We start from the raw sequence: 23639 nt of genomic DNA, 5'->3' as shown, positions 1-23639 counted from the left end.
GATGTATAAATTAACAACTAGATTAATCACACAACACAGCTAAACCATTGCCTGGCTGTCAAGAATCGCTAGTTCCATCCTCTACTAACCACTTTCGTTTAAAACTGACTAAGCCATGAACCGATAATGAAGAGGAAGACACAACGGCGAGGGAGCATACTATCTCGCCAGTGAAAAACATCACTGCAACATGACGATATCTTAGTACATCTGCATGTCTCGGGACCCCAGTAATAAGTGTCTCTGTATCTCCAGACAGGTGTGCACAACCTGTTGTTATGTTAGCCAGACCAGATCCGGCACCCGCCTCCACCTACTTCAAGCTCTTAGCATTATTTTATATCAACTGTATGTTGGATATGTGTAAAAAATTCTCCCCCAATATGTTGGAACAAAGCTCTTCTTTCCCTATGTGTAATGAGACTAACAACCCTTTTTACAGTAAAGAGAACAACCACAATGTCCATTTTATATTCGGGTGACTGACAGCGTAGTTTTTTACGACAAGAAAACATAATCCTACCCATACGATACATCTGTTTCCACAGGGACGCAGCGCCATTACGTTGCACTACCCAGCGTCGCCTACTGGAAAAGGTGGCTGTGGTGGTACAAACGGTAATGTGGCTTCTACATGAAGGTGCTCTAACTCACTTCCGCGTTTCTATGCAGAGGCATCTCGAGAACGTGTACCCCCACGATGGATGAGAATGGGTTCTCCAGTCACGAATCAACCCGATCGCAAGAGCTCACACTTTCATATTTCTGTCTGAGCGGACATGTGAAAGAAGTTCTGTCTATGGATCCCATCCTGGATATAGAGACACGAATAACTCGTTCATGCTACCTGTGACCCCGTTCGATTGCGGGATGGCATATTTGAACATGTGTGTCAGTTGACCCTGCGTCCTGTTAGCGCGCGCTTAGAAACCTGTGGGAGCCACTTCGAAGACATTGTCTACCTGTGGTCTCATCACAGCATTTCATGCTCTGTACTGGAACACACAGGCATGATGTATTAATAAATATCCTGTAGTAAAGATACCACGCTATCCTGACCAAATGCCCACATGACCTTTTCTGCATCTTAACCTCTCAGTGGTAGTTTTCTGCAGTTTTCCACCATTTACGGAAATTGCCCTGTATACTGAATGGAACTTGTTAAAGAGTGTCTCTCAGTGGCGGCAGCTGTGTAAGAGCACAAGAGCACGTGAACGCACTAGCGTTCGACACCTTGCGGATTTACTGGTTATTTTTCTTTGAAGGATGTTAAACGTACACTATGTGACCAAAAGTATCCGTACACCCCCAAAAACATACGTTTTTCGTATTAGGTGCATTGTACTGCCAGCTACTGCCAGGTACACCATATGAGCGACCTCAGTATTCATTAGACATCGTGAGAGAGCAGAATGGGGTGCTCCGCGGAAATCACGGACTTGGAACGTGGTCAGGTGATTGGGTGTCACTTGTGGCATATGTCTGTACGCGAGATTTCTACGCTCCTAAACATCCCTTTGTCCACTGTTTCCGATGTGATAGTGAAGTGGAAACGTGAAGGGTCACGTAGAGCACAAAAGCTTACAGTCCGATCTCGTCCGGCTGGCCGGTGTGGCCGAGCGGTTCTAGGAGCTTCAGTCTGGAACCACGTGACCGATACAGTCGCAGGTTCGAATCCTGCCTCGAGCATGGATGTGTGTGATGTCCGTAGGTTAGTTAGGTTTAAGTAGTTCTAAGTTCTAAGGGACTGATGACCTCAGATATTAAGTCCCATAGTGCTCAGAGCCATTTGAACCATTATTTTTTCTTCCCACTGTTAAAGGGCAATTCGAGGATGGCGACTGCGTTTTTCAACACGATCGAGCACCTGTTTATAATGCATGGCCTGTTGTGGAGTGGTTACGCGACAATAACATCCCTGTAATGGACTGGCCTGCACAGAGTCCTGACCCGAATCTTATAGAACACCTTAGTGATGTTTTGGAAAGCCGACTTCGTGCTAGGCCTCACCAACCGACATTGATACCTCTCCTCAGTACAGCACTTGGTGGAGAATGCGCTGTCGTTCCCCAGGAAACCTTCCAGCACCTGACTGAACGTATGCCGGCCAGAGTGGAAGCTGTCATCAAGTCTAAGTGTGGCCAACACCATACTGAATTCCATCGTTACCGACGGAGGGGACCACGAACTTGTAAGTCAGTTTCAGCCAGGTGTCCGGATACTTTTGATCACACGTTGTAACATAGATGTTGCAGTCTGAAAGATACGGCACTGAAATCTACCGCGCTACTGCACCTCAAGACACCGTGAATCTTGGCGAGCACACGTTCAGTCGCCAAATAGATACGGATTTGTTGAACAACACGCACGGCTCACGATGTGCACAAATAGCCTTTGCCACTAAACTAGAAGTTCATGAAAGTGCCACCAGGTGGTAGGACACTGCGGCAAACCTTTATGCCCGTTCGCTCGGCATAGATCCTGATGTATGATAGAACACTCCTGAGATATGCTAATTCTCTCATTATATACTGCAGTAAAATTAAATCGGACGTCAGTATATGTTAAAGTTGTACTGACAGTAAACTTATTCTGTGGGTTTCTGAATGAGATATAGTATCTAAAGTTATGAATTTTATCATTCACTAATCCATTTGAGGCGCTGAGAATCACACGGACGTAAAGCACATTACCGTCGATTGTCAGGCTGTAGCATTTATTCACGCTTTTGATATCTGTTAACCTTCTCTGTGCTGTATACCGACATTGTAACATGAAAATTCACGAAAAGCTGTATCACTGGTTTCTCTGATATTCACTTAAATGTGGAATCGACGGCGGTGTGCTTTAGGCTCTCATGGATCTCAGCGCCTCATTTGTATTCTAGTCAAGTGACCATGTTCGTAGATATTACTACTTGAGTTTAATCATTTCCATAAACCGCACTTTGTGTTTGGAGTTGGTTCTTTACCATGCGGGAATCGGCTTTTGTGTGTAGTGTAAAGATGAACTATGTTGAATCTACAAAGTAAAGCTGTGTGAACGGGTGTGAGTCGTGCTTGGGTGGCTCAGTCAGCCTTCAGCGGCACAGCGGTTCGCACGGTGTTTACGTCCCTGCCCTAAGTGTGCGCGAGAAGTGTTTACGTTCAGTGCGTAGCAGTGTGCCGCGGTAGCACACAGAACGAATAATGGCCTTTTCGTTGCGAAAATCGACACTGAAATTTAGTTTCATTAACGAATATGCTCGACCGAAGGCTTACGAGATAGAACGTTATTTACGGGACGACGTAAAAATCGCACTGGACGTTCTAGAGGGAACACACTTATCTATAGTCAGCAGCGTGGTCTATGTCAAGCTCCTTAATGAAGCGGCATGTGATGAACTACTACTCCGACATCGACAAGTATTTTGTTTCTGTCTTTCTGCCTCGTGATGACTGGGTGTTGTGTGATGTCCTTAGGGGCCGGCCGGTGTGGCCGTGTGGTTAAAGGCGCTTCAGTCTGGAACCGCGTGACCGATACAGTCGCAGGTTCGAATCCTGCCTCGGGCTTGGATGTGTGTGATGTCCTTAGGTTAGTTAGGTTTAATTAGTTCTAAGTTCTAGGCGACTGATGACCTCAGAAGTTAAGTCGCATAGTGCTCAGAGCCATTTTTTTGTCCTTAGGTTAGTTAGGTTTAAGTAGTTCTAAGTTCTAGGGGACTGATGACCATAGATGTTGTCCCATAGTGCTCAGAGCCATTTGAACCATATTTTCTGTCTTGCTGACGGAAATGTTGACGTGGTTACTGTTGAACACGCAGGCATGGGACTACGAACGATCTGCGTCTTTCATCTTCCTTACCCATGTGACGAGAGAGGCGTTGGCATTGCGATACTGCTGAAGGTTCAAATGGCTCTGAGCACTATGGGAATTAACAACTGAAGTTATCAGTCCCCTAGAACTTAGAACTACTTAAACCTAACGAACCTAAGGACATCAGACACATCCATGCCCGAGGCAGGATTCGAACCTTTGACCGTAGCGGTCGCAAGGTTCCAGACTGAAGCGCCTAGAACCTCTCGGCCACATCGGCCGGCCACTGTTGAAGGAAGGGATACGTGCAAACGAATTGGCCTCTGATACGGCCGTCAACATAGGTGGAATATGTTTAATCAACATATATGCACCGTCAAGCTCTGATAAGGGAACGAGAAGATTCTTACGCCCATGAGGTTACACCAGTGTTCCGGGGACCATGCGTTGGTTGTACACTCGGCGGAGTTTTGAATTGTGTGCTCGACGGGTATGATCAACATCCTATCTATACTCCTAGCCAAGAACTTCGGGAGCTGTCAACGAGATGAAATTAGTCGATACATGGGACCTGAAGTATCGAAATCAACCGGGATGTACATTTTTTGCGAGCCACACCGCGCGCCGTCTGGATCGGATCTATGTTTTAAGGAGTTAGTGATGTCGACGGTGGAAGCAGAAATATGGCCGATAGCGTCTAACACATCATGAGACATATATTTGTACGGTTACCCTTGCTAGACAGCAGGTACGGAGACGGAGGGGTAATTGGAAGGTGAACGTTTCCCAACCTGCGTGATGCGAAATGCCGACGCATGGTGGAGGACATGTGGCATGACTGGCTCCGTCGACGAAATTCAGTTACACAAGCGTGGAGGGTCGACGGTACTCATCTAGCAGTGTCCACCTACCGCTCTGGAGTCTGAAGATGACTCTTTCACAGAGTCGAAACCGGCCATTCAATCCAATAAAAAAGATATTTTAACGAGTTTGCGATCAAGACTGTTTTAAATTTTAATTTTAATTTTGATTTGTGTTCCTGTAAATAATTTCATTTAAATGTTGCTATGACGCTTTAGGAATGATCACAGGCGCTTCGTATGATCTCGACCAAGCGAAAGTGTCTTTAATAATCTCAAAGCATATAGACCTTATGTTTTGGAATGTATTTTATTTTGCCATATTCGACTGAATAAAGTTACTCCGTGTCATAAATATTTCACAGTGCAACATACAAAGTTAGAGGAGCGAATAGTGGTGGAATAATAAGCTGCGACGCAATTAAGAATTCTGCTCAATTTATAATCAACGGAAAATAATGCCTGGCAATTCTGCAGGAAAAACTGGATTCTGAGCAGTCTGTATGCTACATTTCCTATGGCGTTGTCCCTCTATGTAAATGTAGAGAGTGATAGTTATTGAACTACATGAAAAAAACATAAATTGGTTACAAACTACGGCGTGCACACACTTTATTGAACATGTAAACATCACTACAGATATTCGGGATTACGATATGCCTGCCACCATTGACCATTGGCGATGGTGTGACGGAGACGAATAGCGAAATTATGCATGACCCGCAGAAGTGTCGGATCATCGATGTTTTCGGTGACCTCCTGAATGGCTGTTTTCAGTTGAGCAATGGTTTTCGGTTTATTGCTGTACACCCCGTCTTTAATACAGTTCCAAAAAAAGGAGACGCATGTGCTCAGATATGGAGAATGTGGGGCCAATCGGAGCCCATGCCAGTGGCCTCTGAGCACCCCAGAGCCAGAATGCGGTTCCCGAAGCGTTTCTCCAGGATATCAAACACTCTCCTGCTTCGATGGGGTCGGTCTCCGTCTTGCACGAACCACATCTTGTCTAAATTAGGGTCACTTTGGACAATGGGGATGAAACCATCTTCCAAAACCTTCACGTACCGGTCGGTAGTAACTATGCCATCAAGGAATATCGCACTGATTATTCCGCAACTTAACACTGCACACCCACAGTCAGCCGTTGAGGGTGAAGAGACTTCTCGATCGCGAAATGCGGTTTATCAGCCCCGAAATGCGCCAATTTTGCCTTTTGACGAACCCATCCGAACCAAAGTGGGCTTCGTCGCTAAACAACACCATAACTGCGCATACTAATCTCCATCATTCCCCGCGGCCAATCGTGCAGCTAGAACGTCCTAACGCAAAATGTTCAGAAGTTATGAAGATTTTATTTCATATAGTTCAATAATTGTCACCCTGTAGAATATGACTCATACTGAGAGCTGGTTGTACTTGGGTATATTTACATCTTCTGCACTACAACTGTAGCTATCGACTACCAACTCAGCGAAAGAGCTTTCTATCTCAATACATAGTACACGTAGACCTCTGTTGAACGCTGTGTGAGGAGAGCAATAGCTGACGTCAGAGATTTTCCGGCCAAGTTAACGAGCAGGTATAACTTAGCGGGAACACACTCAATCTTGCTTCCGGGACGCCGCACGGAGTGAACCGGCTGCTGCCACCGGTCCACCTGTCTGTGTGTTGAGTGTCGTAAGGTGTACGAACGCTTTCGTGGGAGCCGCGGTCTGTAATATTTTGTAATATGATTAGGGCAGAAGAATAATGTTGCGAGTCATTAATTTTATATCAGAGTCATGATTAGAAAATCATTGGTTTGGAGTCGCTTCATAGTAGCCATGTAGACCGCAAGGTCTAGTTGAATAAGACTATCTGGGTCTGCAACTCGATGTCATTTGAGAGTATATAATGATAAATTCAGGCATTGTGTGAAGTCAGACTTTCATTCTAAGCATCCACCAAAGTGATTCGGTTTTTTGAAATAGTAGTTACGTGTTGTGGTTTAACGTAATCTGAGTTAACGGTCGAGACGTTCATTTCCTTCCATTTAACAACTTATACAATATCTCATGCAGAAATCTTTTGACGAAAATGTGATCTATTACTTTAGTTTCTATGTTCGATGCTTGCTTCCATGAGGTCGTGATAGACATTTTTGTCTAAAGATGGCATATGCTTGAAAGAGTAAGTGTAAATGTCTTTTAACCACGTATTTGTTTTCCGAGTTTCAATACAAAATTTGAACTGTAGTACATTGTTGAGTCGCATTACCTTACGACTTCACACTTCCCATTTACTACTGAAAAATCACCTTGCACAAATAAGTACACCCGCACTATGCAGTTGCGTGACTTATTTCAGCTGCAGGTACTGTAGTTCAGATATTGTTGCGTAGGCAACATTTTCAATTCCAGAGCCATGAGTAGGAGCTCTTTCGTGCGATTTAGAGAGACGGGAAGTGTCTTTTAATTCTTCATAATTTGACACGACAAAACTGGTAAAACTGCGGAAAGTTTACTAGGTTGCACGTTAGAAATTTTCGAAACGTGTCAAAGGTATTTCATCGAGTTTCAACATACTGTCGACGGAAGGCAACATCTATTCCTATTCGAAGCTATCAGATTGCTCCGTTGATAATCAAACGTACAGTTTTTCTATAATAACCGGAATAATCAAAAACTGTTCAAATGTGTGTTAAATCTTATGGTGCTCAGGTCATCAGCCCCTAAGCTTACACACTACTTAACCTAAATTATCCTAAGGACAAACACACACACCCATGCCCGAGGGAGGACTCGAACCTCCGCCGGGACCAGCGGCACAGTCCATGACTGCAGCGCCTCTCACCGCTCGGCTAATCCCGCGCGGCCTGAATAATACAGTACTGACTTTTCAACAGAGTAGACGAATGGTGGTCGGCGTCCTGTTTACGTTTCAAGAACACGCTCTATCAGCATCAAGAGATTGCATATTAATTACCTCCACAGCACGTCAAGGGTGCCGAGCTGTTAGATTTCCTGCCAGCCAGGCCGATTCTTTCTTGCAGCATCCGCAGTCAGCAACGAGCACCGCATCTGTATTCGCCGCTGCATCCGCAGCGAGAGTTGCAGGCGGCATATTCCACGCAATTACCTCGCGGCCCTCACCTCAACCCCACCCCCGAGCTCCACCCCACACAGTCCCCCGCTGGCCTCCAGTGGAACGCAGCGTTCCCTAATACACCCCACTCCACACACCATTTCTGCAGGCCGCAATTTTTTACAGTGCTGCGGCTCCCAGGCCTGAGAGTAAAAAAGTGAATATAAAAGAACTGGAAACTCGGTGGCTGGCTACAGAGACCGTGTTGGGCGGAACACGGTACCGTAGAGTTGGGGGTGGGGGGGGGGGGGGGCAGCGAACGAAATGGAGGGGGAAGCGAGGTTCAGAATTTAAATGATAAGTTTATTGGTGGCATTAGGGGGACCCCGGACACACACACACACACACACACACACACACACACACACACACAGCCACAGGAGGGACTTCGCTTGATGTAGCGGGGGTGTGGCATGGGTTAGGGGTGGGCCACCTCTCGGAAACGAAGCAGTTGAACTGTCGTTAGCGGAGAGGGCCCATGTACGCCAGGGGCATTAGCCGTCGGCGAGGGTTTGGAGGCCGTCGGCGGGCCCGTGCAATGAAATGAAAACTAAAAGGGATGAAAACGGCCGTCCCTGCCCCCCTTCCCTACAACTCGGCCGAAACGGCCAACGCGGTGGCCCTTGTGTACGGCAGAAGGATGGAAAAAGAAAAGTGGTAGGGATACGTGGGGTGGTTGTTGCTGAATGTTTCCCAGATTAACCTCTCACCTCTGTCTCATTCATTACGCGACAGCGCCGCATTTCTTATGGATTAATTCCCAACCTGAGCAGCTATACATTATTTTAACTAGCAACGTGAGAAATCTCATTATTACAAATTTATTGTACTATTGTACTGCATGTTAAACGGGGACCTAGAAACGACAGAGAGGCTCCATCCCCGCCGCAGCCGCAGTGGTCCACAACCCCACGATGACTACCGCAGTCCACTTCACCCCTCCGCCACCCCACACCAAACCCAGGGTTATTGTGCGGTTCGGCCCCCGGTGGACCCCCCAGTGAACCTCTCACATCAGACGAGTGTAACCGGCCGGCCGAAGTGGCCGTGCGGTTAAAGGCGCTGCAGTCTGGAACCGCAAGACCGCTACGGTCGCAGGTTCGAATCCGGCCTCGGGCATGGATGTTTGTGATGTCCTTAGGTTAGTTAGGTTTAACTAGTTCTAAGTTCTAGGGGACTAATGACCTCAGCAGTTGAGTCCCATAGTGCTCAAGGCCATTTGAGCCACGAGTGTAACCCCTATGTTTGCGTGATAGATTAATGGTGGTGTACGCGTACGTGAAGAACTTGTTCGCGCAGCAATCGCCGACATAGTGTAACTGAGGCGGAATAAGGGGAACCAGCCCGCATTCGCCGAGGCAGATGGAAAACCGCCTAAAAACCATCCACAGACTGGCCGGTTCACTGGACCTCGACGCAAATCCGCCGGGCGGATTCGTGCCGGGGACCATGCACTCCTTCCCGCCCGGAAATTACAAATTTATACTTACGTATTGATTACCAATAAATCAAAAATAATTGTACGTCGTTCATTTTCTAATCTCAGTTTCATTTTTTTTTAACAATATGACTAGTTTTGATCTCCTTAGGTCATCCTCATACCTATGTAGCTGCATCAGCAAAGCATCTGGTCTGTATCGGAACTGAACCTCAGAATACCGGAAAATAAACGAAGTATAAAACTTTCAAATATCAGTACAGCGGCTAAATTATGTCGTGACAGTTATGTCGGTTACAAAATGAAGGAATCATTTAGTTGGTTGCCGGCCGCGGTGGTCTAGCGGTTCAGGCGCTCAGTCCGGAACCGCGCGACTGCTACGGTCGCAGATTCGAATCCTGCCTCGGGCATGGATGTGTGTGATGTCCTTAGGTCAGTTAGGTTTAACTAGTTCTAAGTTCTAGGGGACTGATGACCTCAGATGTTAAGTCCCATAGTGCTCAGAGCCATTTGAACCATCATTTAGTTGGTTCAGAGAACAATTGAAAAACTTGGCTGCAAACAGTGGTATGGCACAGTCGACGAGAAACAGAGTTACTGCACGTAAAGCATGATAAGTAGTGTGCGTTATTCATATTAGATGATAGTCCCACGATCCGCGATAAACCGAGAAGTAGGAGCTCTGTCTCTGATTTTAGATACTCGCTAACGGCAATTTTGTGAGTGTGAGCCGTGCCGGCTCTCATCGATACTGCGCGTGATTACGCTCTTTGGCTGTTATCCAGCAGGGGCCTACCGCTTGGCGTCCATGCGAGTGTGTACGGCGACTTCCGAGCCTTTCACAGGCTGACAACAGAAACGCGGAGGCCTTTCCGAGCGGACAGTCTGAGCGGGCACCTCCCAACTAGAATGTGGCCGAATACACTACACCAGCGTCGTGCCCATCTACATCTACATTTATACTCCGCATGCCACACAACTGTGTGTGGCGGAGGGCACTTTACCTGCCACTGTCATTACCTCCCTCTTCTGTTCCAGTCGCGTATGGTTCGCGGGAAGAACGACTGCCGGAAAGCCTCCGTGCGCCCTCAAATCTCTCTAATTTTACGTTCGTGATCTCCTCGGCAGGTGTAAGTAGGGGGAAGCAATATATTCGATACCTCATCCAGAAACGCACCCTCACGAAACCTGGGCTGCAAGCTACACCGCGATGCAGAGCACCTCTCTTGCAGAGTCTGCCACTTGAGTTTGCTAAATATCTCCGTAACGCTATCACGGTAACCAAATAACCCTGTGACGAAACGCGCCGCTCTTCTTTGGATCTCCTCCGTCAACCCGACCTGGTACGGATCCCACACTGATGAGCAATACTCAAGTATAGGTCGAACGAGCGTTTTGTAAGCCACCTCCTTTGCTGATTGGCTACATTTTCTAAGAACTCTCCCAATGATTCCTAACCTAGTACTCGCCTTACCAACAATTAATTTTATATGATCATTCCACTTCAAATCGTTCCGCACGCATACTCCCAGATATTTTACAGAAGTAACTGCTACCAGTGTTTGTTCCGATATCATATAATCACACAGTAAAGGATCCTTCTTTCTATGTATTCGCAATACATTATATTTGTCTATGTTAAGGGTCAGTTGCCACTCCCTGCAATGTTTTGGTTTCTGTTGCCGACCGTCAAATGTTTTTTTTTATACCGTACTATTGTTTTAACTTACCCTTATTCTTATTTGTGGTGTTTAAATTATTAATTAGTAATTAAATATATTTCTGGGCGTGAGCAATGCAATGTGAGCTCAAGGGAAACTTTGAACAGCCGCCCATTTTTGTGAACAGGTTACTGCGAGATTGTTAAATGTAATCTACTTACATGTTTTAGAGCTACGAGTGACTGGGCTTTTTGGCCAGCGTCCTGTAGAATGGCGGGTCCAGTACTGTGAACTGGTGCCGCGTTTGAGTCCTGGCCACACTTGTTGATTGTGAAAGGAAGTTAACTGGAATCCTGTTGTCATTTATAGTTGTATCGTAAACTTTGGGCGACCATTTGTAACTTTTTACTTAACAAGCGAGGTGCTGGTTTATTTATATAAAATTTTTATTTTGCAAATGATGTTCATTTGATGTCCCGGCCTTACCACTCCCCAAGCACTTAGCTCACTGGCCATTCCAGTGTACATGTAAGCAGTGGTGAGCGAGGAAATATGGCTGCCGGCAATAGGATTGTGGGCGGTGTTCGTGCTAGGAATACGTTTTTCGGGTATAATTTGTACAGATGCCAGGATTATGTGGATGACCGACTCACTTAAACATCCTGAATATGTTCTTGAACGCAAATGCACTTCAAAGGCTGTCGGTAATCACAAAATGGCTCTGAGCACTATGGGACTCAACTGCTGAGGTCATTAGTCCCCTAGAACTTAGAACTAGTTAAACCTAACTAACCTAAGGACATCTAAAACATCCATGCCCGAGGCAGGATTCGAACCTGCGACCGTAGCGGTCTTGCGGTGCCAGACTGCAGCGCCTTTAACCGCACGGCCACTTCGGCCGGCGGTAATCACAAAAATGTGAATAATTATTTCAAAAAGTAAACAATGTTAAGAAGTTTCCGTGAAGTTACGTGACATCGTGATGGCAGAAATGTTGCGGGCCATCCTTAACATCGTTTACGTACTGTAGTAAGGCGTCAATATTATTATAGCAACTTTTTGCAATAATAATCTGAAACAATTCGGACCTCTTAAATTTAAATTTCTAAGGGATTTCATAATACCGTTCCGTTACCTCGCTCAGGAAGTAAAAAGTGGTAGGTCAATGCTAACACTCACGTTACAAGTAAACCCACTGACGTATTTTTGAGAATGGACATCTGGATAGAATTTACGAGTCTGAAGATAAGTCGTTACTATAGAAATATTCGAAAAAAAAGTTTTACCTCAATAAAAAATCACTGTAGGTGCACATAAAAAAATCTTATGGGATTTTATTGAAACTTTACAGCGCAATTTCTCAAAGCAACCAACTTGTCTCTTACCAGTGTTTAAAAGCCGAAATCGTCATTTCTATAAGTGGCAGCTAAAATGAGACAGATCGAAAAAATAAGTAAAGTGTTTATTACTTCAGAAGTAATCACCGTAACTGTCAATAAATTTATCCAACTGCGAGACAAGATGGTCAATGCTTTGATGGAAAAATGTTTGCTGTTGCCTACGGAAATAAGATAGTACCCAGGCGCGCATCTTTTCTTCCGAAGCAAATCGATAGTCACGAATGTCTTTTTTCAGGGCTTCGAAATCATGGTAATCGCACGGGGAGTGATCTGTACTGTGTCGAGGATGTGTAAGGATTTCCCATCGAAACATCTGCACCGTCCTCGAAACAACATTGACAACATGTGGGGTGGCATTCTGTTGGCCTGGTCAAGCTGTGGGCAGACGTAAAACGCAGGAGAATGAGTGGTAGAAAAACATAGGATACGGGCTACAGATAGAAAGGATGGGGACCAGGCCAACGTGAAGAGGAGAAGAGAAAATAAAAGATTGGGGAGGGAAGGGAGTCCTGAAATCGGAAAGGAGTAGAGAAGAGTGGGTTAAACCTGATAGTAGGGAGATATATCAAGGCAGCATGTGAGGTGTTTTGGACGCGATGAGGGTTTAGTTCACGGTGTGAATGCAGTTAAAAACAAACTACACTTGGTAGTAGCAATATGTGGTTTGAGCGTTTAGGTACAACACGAACTGGGCTGCAAAAGACATTTATTGTAAGGTGTGTGTGGTCTTTAGAATGGGTGAACACTTTCCAAAACGGTCTTAGTAATGTCTACAGAAATTGGAGATGGGCAGAAGGAACTGTTAGGATGGTTGGGGTCATCAGTGGGGGAAATGGGTACAGTTAATTCAGGTTTTATGGGTTTCTCTTGACTTCACAAGAAAGGTAATAAGTCTATACGCTGCAGATCGGAAGGAGATCTGACTGCGATTCTGTTTTGGGAAGTGAGGGATTTGGCAAAGTGGGCTGGTGGGTGGATTTCATCAATTGCGAATGAGGTGATCATTGGGCATTATGCACTAGTGGCAATGGTAGGACTGCAGCTGGGATTGGGACTTTTGAAGTTTCAACTTTGTGAAGACGGTGGAAAATCATAGGTCCCTCTTTGAATACGTGGAGATGAAATCTCTGAAAACTTAGACGAGGAATGTAAGAATATTATCCGTGTTGATTAGGAGACCATTGCGAATTTCGGTAGCAGAATGTGACTTCAGTTATGATTGCACCTACTCATCTGTGATCTCAGGTTCGACATCTGCGATCACAACAAAGAGGATTGGAGGAACGCTTCATGGACGTGGTTGTTTATCCAGGATGATGGTTATGGTGGTGGTGAGAGGTGCTAGGTAGGGATTGGGGCTGAAGGTACAATTTTATGTAAGATGCTGGCGTGGTTGGTGTGACTGGGAATTTGATCAGAACCGAATATTTCTTTAGAACTATTTGGTGGATGATGAAGTTCAGGATGTCCTTTTGTTTTTGAGAGTGAAGGCAGCTCCAGAAAAGTTGAACAGCTGCCTTAATGGTTGTTTACGCAGCTGGCAGCTTACGTCTGCCGTCCACAGCTCTCTTACGCGATGCAGATCGCTGCCTCTGCCGCCTTCTTGCTCCAAAGGCTGGTTTCCAAGCTGCACTGGGCGGCAATATTCTCTTGAAGATTTTATTGCATTGATGCACCGCGAAGACCTTCATACGCATCTCACTGTTCATTTCAACAAATGCCATGCCATATTTGACTGTGATACATTCAAAGTGCGATATTAAAAAGAATTTTTGTTAATAGATAATAAGCTCTGAGAACAGTAATATCACTGTTAAATGTGTAATTAGCAAGTCAAAACATCAATTTCACCTATCGCTGATGGCGTTTCGAATAATATTGGACATTATTTGAATTATATTACTGTGTGATCTTAAATTGTGTGTGCTGTTGAGAGACAACTGGATGTTGACCTAATTTCTCTTACATTTCGCTTGTGTATATTATTGAGATACAAAGCGATAATCGACATTAATGTCCGAATGTATCTGTGGTACAATAAAATATGTACAGATAAAGCTGCCTGCTCGAAACGACTCCCATTTCATATATTAGTAAACGAGTTGCTAAGCACTTGTATGAAACAAAGAGCATATAGCTAATTTTTTGGTTTGCCGGGGCAGTCTCATCTATGGCTGAGAACTGCAAGGGATTTCTCTAGTCAATAATTTGAAATTTTATTCTCGCCAGCTAAACATACTGCTTGGAGAGGAGTCTTGAGTTCGCTAGGGCGGCTCTGCTGGCTGGACACACACGTTCTCATCTTCCGCCAGCCGCCGCGAGCAACTCTCTTCGCAAGCTGACATGAATGTATGGACTTGTAAAGTATGGACATTTTTCTTGTGATACAGAGATTGGCACATCCTAGCTACATCATCCAGGAATTTGCTTGAGATGTTTCGTTGTTAGCATTTCATTTACATAATTACCTTCCACGTGATTTTTCAGATTTATTTACATAAAATTTTTGCAGTTTTACTTTATGTGGGTTAGGCTAGTTGCTTGTTAGAATTCGTTTGTTGGTTAGAACACTTCGGGATCGATGTTCACTTTAAGTCACTCGAGCATACAATTCGCTCATCTCATTATCTTCCCAATTATTAACTAATTTTACAGGCTCTTGTAGGAATTTGATTCATTTTTCCTTCCTTTTCAAATGTGTACCATTGTAAAGGCATAGGGCCGTTGAAGGACATCTATATGTATTATTCTTGAGCTTTTCTATCCACTTCCTGAACGATATAACAGCTGAAATTCAGTACCCACTTAAAATCGCCCTCTTACGGAGTTACTTTTCGATTCCTTGATCTTTAAGTTAATCCGCACATGTGCTCGCTTAAATCTTGTTAGTTAAAGAACCACGTTCGATTGCAATATAGTTGCTCGTATATTGAACTGCGCTCAGCAGAAACACCATTTATTAACTTTTTTCAAGTAAATAAGATGGGTGTATGTTGCAATGCATCTTCAAGATTCGTGTTCAGCACCGACGAGGACTTCAAGTCTTTGCTTTTAAATGAGTCTTTTTCAGTCGTGTAGTTCTTATCCCTGACTCGTACAGTGCGATGACTCATCTGCATTGTACATATTACTTCTGCACGGAGTGATACACCAACACTGACACATTGCACTAGATAACTTGAATCTTTTGGTTGCCGTTTATCTTGGCTTACTTTACACTTCTTGTCAATATCTATTGTTTTATGGTAGGTTAGTATTGATAACGTCGAATCTCGTAATCCGCGACGATTTTTTCCAGGAAAGAGTTGTCTGCTTCACTACAATCAAGTCGCTGCAGGCATTCGCGCGTCTTCATTTTGTGCAGACTAACTTGAACAATTGGTTCATAGACGCTGCTCCATTGCGACTTGTGCTACAACACTGATACACTGCGGCCGTACTCCCTCACAACTGACAGGTCTAATGTGAGCCGTAGTTGTGTCCGGTTCTTCGGAAAGCGCGCCAGGCGGAGTGCTTTCGCTTCACGTCTGGTGTTTGCGGTGGCGCTTTCGGTTTGGCGCGCTGTTTGGATCGCTAACGCCCTCTGGCGGGAGGTGGAGGAAGTTCACGGTCGCGTGACGATCGGGGAGTACGTACTGGGCTGTGACCGAGAGAGATGGTGGCGCGAGCGGTGCCCTGGTGTTGGGGGTCGTTAACTGCTAGCCACGTGCTTTGGCCGACCTCTTGGCTGTCAGGGGCTATGTCTGCCTTACCCACATGTACGTGGCTTATGAACTTTAGAAGCCGTGGTGCAGGAGATCTGCATGTGGGACCGTATGTCTTCTTATCGGCCGTTGAAACCACTGGCAGCGGTTGGCTCTGACGAGCATTTGGAAGTTCGACGTGTTCCCGGCGCTGGGGTGGAGTGTAAGAAGTTGAGTACTGTTCTTATGTAACAGATATATATATATATATATATATATATATATATATATATATATATATATATGTATATATATAAGGGAAGGTACTCAAGTTCTAGTCAAAGTGTACGAGTTTCTTCACAAGTGGTTTTGTTGGGGTCGTCCCACCACAGTTTTCATTTGCCTGTCCGCGGGAATGTGGTAATTGCTTCTTGGTCGGGCCGTTTTCATTCACACCTCGACTTGGTAATTTAGGGTCGGTGTCGCGGGTCTCTGTGGTTCGGAGTCTGTGCAGGCACCGCCCTTGCTACATCTTCTGGTTTTGAGTAACTCGGGGAGGTGGCGGCTTGTAATGGAAGTTTTGGTGCTTATCTGCTAAGGCCCTGTAGACCACCAGTAAGTATTCCACCTATTGTGATTTGGGCCCCTCTACACGTGTCACTCCCTCACTGAGCTAAGGAAATTTTTTTTTTGGGAACTGCCTTTAATGTGAAGGTTTGTGTGCTGGCTTAGTCACATTTATCTTGTAACAAATATAAGTTATGTAACTGTTGAGAGACAACTATTTTTGCTTAGTACAAGCTAGCTACTTAACGTTTTTTATTGTTCCCTTATTGATATAACGAGTTTAAAATCTTCTTATTGTTAACATCAAACCTTGCAATATCCTTTATGTGGAGCTATTGGCAAGTTTTAATGCCACACCTGGTAATGTCCTTTTCATAATGAATATTTTCAAGCTCTTTGAAATTGTTTTGAAATTATTTTTTTAAAAAAGAAATGCCAGACTTAAAAATTTACTACTGAGAACGCCTTTTAAAACATAAGATAACCATATCAAGCCGGCCGTGGTGGTCTAGCGGTTCTAGGCGCGCAGTCCGGAACCGCGCGACTGCTACGGTCGCAGGTTCGAATCCTGCCTCGGGCATGGATGTGTGTGATGTCCTTAGGTTAGTTAGGTTTAAGTAGTTCTAAGTTCTAGGGGACTGATGACCACAGATGTTAAGTCCCATAGTGCTCAGAGCCATTTGAACCATTTAACCATATCAATGCGTGTTTTTTTAACCAGTACCTCCTGGCCCTACTTCCACGATAACGTCTTTGGAATAAAATGTGTACTTAAGTTGTTGTTTGTGAATCGCCCTAATTGACGGTTCATAATGCATTTACAGTCGTTGGTTCATACTGCCCCCGCAGATACTGCGCGGATGCTGCTTACGCCACAGGAATAAAATCAGTCTCGAAAATTTTTGGACGGACGGTATACGCTTCGCAACTGTGCCTAATGTCTGCTGCAGTAGCAGGTGAGGTGAGGTGAGGTGAGGTGTAAAGAGGGCTGCTGTGATAGGTTTATTGATGACGGCGCCGCGGCTCTCGGAAATGAAGCAGTTGAGCCGCCATTAGCAACAGCGAGACCCCCCTAGCGCACCCTGCGCCCCCTGCCGGCCGCCCGGAGAGGAATCGATTAAACAAGTGCTTAGCATGCTGCGTGTCTGCTGCCACGGAAGAGCGCTGTTCCGCCACGCGAAGCCGCCCCAGCGAGGGTGGATGGCGAGTCAGACCTCATTTCTGTCACCACGTCGAAGCTCCAGTACAGAACCAAATTCATAATGTCCAGGATTGAGGTACGTCAGTCGCCCTTCTATTTTGACTGAGCGTCAATCATCGTGCCTCTCAACACCTAACAAGTTACACACGCGCCACTTGAACTGAATCCAGTAAATTGCACCATCGATCTGACGAATTTCAGCGGTTAACCTTTATACCACTTACGTTCAACGCGCTACACTTTCATTGGTACAAAAAACGGGTTAGAACACTGTTGTAGAAACAACGAAACAAACATGCCAAATTTAAATAGACGCAAAATCCCCAAGATTAGCGATCCTTTACAGAAGCTCGAAACTTAGCGCGGAGTTCAATGCGAGACGCCTATAACAGTTTCCACAACGAAACTTTGTCTCGAAGCCAGGCGGAAAATCCAAAGAGATTCTGGTCGTATGTGAAGTATGTTAGCGGCGAGAAACAATCAATGCCTTCTCTGCGCGATAGCAATGGAGATACCATCGAAGACAGTTCTGCCAAAACAGATTTACTAAACACAGCCTTCCGAAATGCCTTCACAAAAGAAGACGAAGTAAATATTCCAGAATTCGAATGGAGAACGGCTGCCAACATGAGTAACGTAGAAGTAAATATCCTCAGAGTACAGAAGCAACGTAAATCACTTAATAAAAGTAAGTCTTCTGGTCCAGACTGAATACCAATTAGGTTCCTTTCGGAGTATGCTGATGCATTAACTCCATATTTAACAATCATATACAACCGTTCGCTCGAAGAAAGATCCGTACCCAAAGACAGGAAAGTAGCACAGGTCACACCAATAATCAAGATAGGTAGTAGGAGTAATCCACTACATTACAGGCCCATGTCGTTAAGGTCGATATGCAATAGTATTTTAGAACATAAGTTATACTGTGTTCGAAAGTAATGAATTACCTCGAAGAAAACGGTCTATTGACACACAGTCAACACGGGTATAGAAAACATCGTTCTTGTGAAACACAACTAGCTCTTTATTCACATGAAGTGCTGAATGCTGTCCGCAGTTCGTGGTCGTGCGGTAGCATTCTCGCTTCCCGCGCCCGGGTTCCCGGGTTCGATTCCCGGCGGGCTCGGGGATTTTCTCTGCCTCGTGATGACTGGGTGTTGTGTGATGTCCTTAGGGTAGTTAGGTTTAAGTAGTTCTCAGTTCTAGGGGACTGATAACCATAATGTTAAGTCCCATAGTGCTCGGAGCCATTTTGCTGAACGCTATTGACAAAGGATTTCAAATCGATTAGGTATTTCTGGATTTCCGGAAGGCTTTTGGCACTGTACCACACAAGCGACTCGTAGTAAAATTGCGTGCTTATGGAATATCGTCTCAGTTATGTGACTGGATTTGAGATTTCCTGTCAGAGAGGACACAGTTCGTAGTAATTGGCGGAAAGTCGTCGAGTAAAACAGAAGTGATTTCTGGCGTTCCTCAAGGTAGTGTTATAGGCCCTTTGCTGTTCCTTATCTATATAAACGATTTGGGAGACAATCTGAGCAGCCGTCTTCGGTGGTTTGCACATGACGCTGTCGTTTATAGACTAATAAAGTCATCAGAAGATCAAAACAAACTACAAAACGATTTAGAAAAAAATTCTGAATGGTGCGAAAAGTAGCATTTGACCCTAAATAACGAAAAGTGTGAGGTCAACCACATGAGTACTAGAAGGAACTCAAACTTCGGTTACACGATAAATCAGTCTAATCTAAAAGCCGTAAATTCAACTAAATACCTAGGTATTACAATTACGAACAACTTAAATAGGAAAGAACACATAGAAAATGTTGTGGGGAAGGATAACGAAAGAATGCGTTTTATTGGCGGGACACTTAGAAAATGTAACAGACATACTAAGGAGACTGCCTACACTACGCTTGTCCGTTCTCTTTTAGAATTCTGCTGCGCGGTATCGGATCCTTACCAGGTAGGACTAACAGAGTACACCGAAAAAGTTCAAAGAAAGGCAGCACGTTTTGTATTATCGCGAAATATGGGGGAGAGTTTCACAGAAATTATACAGGATTTGGGCTGGAAATCATTAAAATAAAGGTGTTTTTCGTTGCGACGGAATATTCTTACGGAAATTACAATCACCAACTTCCTCCTCTGAATGCGAAAATATTTTGTTGACACCGACCTACATAGGGCGGAACGATCACCACGATAAAATAAGGGAAATCAGAGCTCGTACGGAAAGATATAGGTGTTCATTCTTTCCGCGCACTATACGAGATTGGAATAATAGAGAATTGTGAAGGTGGTTCGATGAACCCTCTGCCAGGCACTTAAATGTGATTTGTAGTGTGCCCATGTAGATGTAGATTACTCCCAGTAAACAGCAAGTGCCCGCATCTCGTGGTCGTGCGGTAGCGTTCTTGCTTCCAACGCCCGGGTTCCCGGGTTCGATTCCCGGCGAGGTCAGGGATTTTCTCTGCCTCGTGATGGCTGGGTGTCGTGTGCTGTCCTTAGGTTAGTTAGGTTTAAGTAGTTCTAAGTTCTAGGGGACTGATGACCATAGATGTTAAGTCCCATAGTGCTCAGAGCCAAACAGCAAGTGTGTAACGGCGTTCTTCTGCGGGCACGAGTGCTCAGTCCTCGTACGTGTCACCACCCAATAAACTGTGTATGTCATCTGAATTACATCGATCCACTCTTAGAAAGTAAGGCGACGTGCGCTATCTTGGGGGACTGAAAGGTGAGCCAATCCAGGTTCGAATCCGTTAGGCGGACTGTGACCGTGGTTGGTCACTGACCTTCCTGAGTGTGGTTTTCAGGCGGTTTACCACTTCCGTTTAGGTAAATACTGTGCTCGTTCCAGCTTCCCGCCTCTGAAAATACACAATGAGAACAGTTAAGACACGTAGATGACACATAGAACACATTTCACCCTGTTCACAGATTGGTGGCGCTCACGACTTCACTGCCTCAGGTATCTGATGACCCCGGTGACAGACAAGACGTCCGGCGGTAGATTTAAATAAAATAAATTCTCCAAAATGTGAGTACAGTGGAGTTCGTGTTAAGTGGGATGAATGCTAACGAAAAGAAGGTCACTTGAATCACATCAGTTAGAAGGCAAGTCCACCACGTCAGTTAACCACCTGTTGTGTTAGGGGAGAATATTTATCCCTCACTCCGTTTAGTAAACAACATGTTTTATTTAACTCGATACTCGTGGGAGGAAAACTGCCTCCTCATAACACAGTAAGACAAACAGCAATGAAGCACACAAAGCCTTGAATATGTAGCTACACTACGTATCTAGTAGCCGAATTTCACTAAATAAAGGGTTTGACTCTGAAACTAACAGCCGAGGCACATCCAGCGAAACAGTCAGGTCTTGAATGAAATCACACTTGTTTTTGTCAAGTTACGGCACTTTTGGCTTTTACTCTTTCTCTTGTGGCAGCTTATTCACTTCAAAGTATCTAACAGATCAAACATAAAAATCACATATGTTCTACACTGAATCGAACCTTCGTCCTACTTTTTCACTGCGTCACTGTCACCAGAGACAACAGAGATCGTGTTGGATGATTCAGCACGTGTCGCACTAACCACTTCTTTCTTCTGCTAAGGTTTGTTAATGGACATTTTCTAATACCTCTAACTGTATACTTTTTTACTTAATGTTTTTTTTCTTTTACTGCAGCAAAAAAGGTAAGAAACTCATTTTTTGTTGTTTATCGCACGGGACACTTTTTACTTAAGTATTTCCAAAGCCTTTTCTTTCAACTACAGTTAGAGGCCAATCTTTGACGCGAATGCATGCGTTTTGTTGTACACATTTTCGTTGCTGCTCCCAGGCCATACATGTACGTAGCATCACGTACGTATTTATTTATTTAGCTTATGGCACGACACACTACATTGGAAACAGCATAAAAGGGAAATGCACGGTTAAAATATAGGATACAAACATAATAAGATAATGTAAATTGAATATTGGTACATAACTATAAAAGTATAACTACGTATGTTATTAGTGAACAAAATATATTCGGAAACTATAATGTCTCGCGCTCAAAATTCGTCCCAAGTTCCATCTGATCAATTTTGTTAATTATATCTCCAACTTATTGTTGATATTTTTTTGCATTATTTTATTAGTGAGCTCCTAGTTCCATCTAGAAGTTCTTCATTTCCGCCCACTGCCAGACAAGCAGTATCAACTTTAAATTTTTGACATTATTATTGTATGACAGGAGTGCCATTCCTGCCAGCATAACAAGAGAATAATGGAAAGTCCTCTACCTAGTATGATTTCTCTCAGTAGTCTCGAGGCTGCTCCTGCACATTTTGTCCTCAACGTTCTTATCATCACTTGGTTGTCCCTCGCGTTATGAAGCAATGATACCACGTACCGTAGCTTATGGCACGAATGGCAGACCCAAAAATGAGAGTTGCGGAACGACTTAGGAATATCGCAGTACAAGTGCTGACGATACGAAATATTTGGAATTAGGCGTACATAGAAGCAGAAGATATTGATAGCAGGCAACAGTGATTATTTGCGATGGATACCTAGAGATGTTCAAATTCACATATAAAGACGGACGATTGTTTGCATGTAGAATGACATATCAAAATGGGAGCAGAGCCTTTCTCTCAACAGCATTCCGCCCAGATATGAAGAAGCAACACAAGGTTTCCAAGACATAGACGTCCATTCTTGGTAAGTATGAACATCTGAGGCGTTGAGATCAGAGACGTGACTTGTCATCATTTTTGGGGTATTTGGGTTATTACTGTAGTTGGTATTTTCGCACGATTCCGTATCTGTTGGTCCTAAAATGGGACTTTTACAGCGTTTCTTTTCCCCTGTCAAAACCAGTGTTGTAATTACGTGTCACAGAGACAAGTCCCTATATTGCACGACAGAACGTGAGGCGTGAGGGCAGCACTGTATCGGTTTGCAGTAATCAGCTGTGAGATTTCAAAATAGCTTCGGTGATGGAACCGTCAGACGAGTCCGAAGACGATTTACGTGAATTTAGAAGGAAGAAAAGCATTTATAAGGAAGAGGAATGTGATCAAACAAAAGAAGTTAAGGGTTTGGAGCATACCAACTGGAAATGAGACATTGTTCCTAGGAGGGAAACAAGTGCAGATTGCCGGAAATAGTCATACACAGTTCATTGTCTGAATTCTCTGTACATAATGTAATATTCTGTAGCAAAAGCAAGTTGTGTAGAAACATTGTACTATAAATTCATTTCATGGACGCAAAGTCTCAGTCTGTGTTTTAGTTGTAATAGAGGAAATCGGTAAAAATATGTTATTCGCCGATTATATAGATTAATAATAAGCTAATATCTGTTTATAGATGCCGGCGTAAATATTTTGACAAGGAGCTATTGTTGACAGAATTCAACAATATGCCTAACAAAGACGGACAGGATGGGTACTTGAGTGCTCACATTCTTCCCTTCATTCCAAAAGCAAGGAGACCACGCCCAAATTCAATTACCAATCGTGGAAGGACAGAAAACTATTATTATAAGGTAACTGGCATGACAACTGTAATATTACTTTATTAACCATTTCGTTCCCGAATTATGTAGATCTTTGATCCACGTTTTGTAGAATCTTTCAGGCAAATCGTTAAGGCATATATTTAATATGGTTACAGTATTACGTTTATGTAGATTTTTGTTTTACGATACTAATTCACTCGTATCTGCAGGTTAAAGTTGGCTTCAAGGAAACTATGGTATGCAAGAAAGCTTTTATTGCACTCCATGGAATAACAAAACGCCGAGTGGAGAGACTGTGCAACTTAAGTCAAGGAGTCACTTAGCCACATGATGGTCGTGGTATACACCAAAACATTTATTCCGTTCCAGAAAATACCAATGTCATG

The sequence above is a fragment of the Schistocerca serialis genome, chromosome 7, assembly GCF_023864345.2.
Source record: "Schistocerca serialis cubense isolate TAMUIC-IGC-003099 chromosome 7, iqSchSeri2.2, whole genome shotgun sequence".
NCBI classification, from domain to species: Eukaryota; Metazoa; Arthropoda; class Insecta; order Orthoptera; family Acrididae; genus Schistocerca; species Schistocerca serialis.
This window is presented reverse-complemented; position numbering follows the sequence as displayed.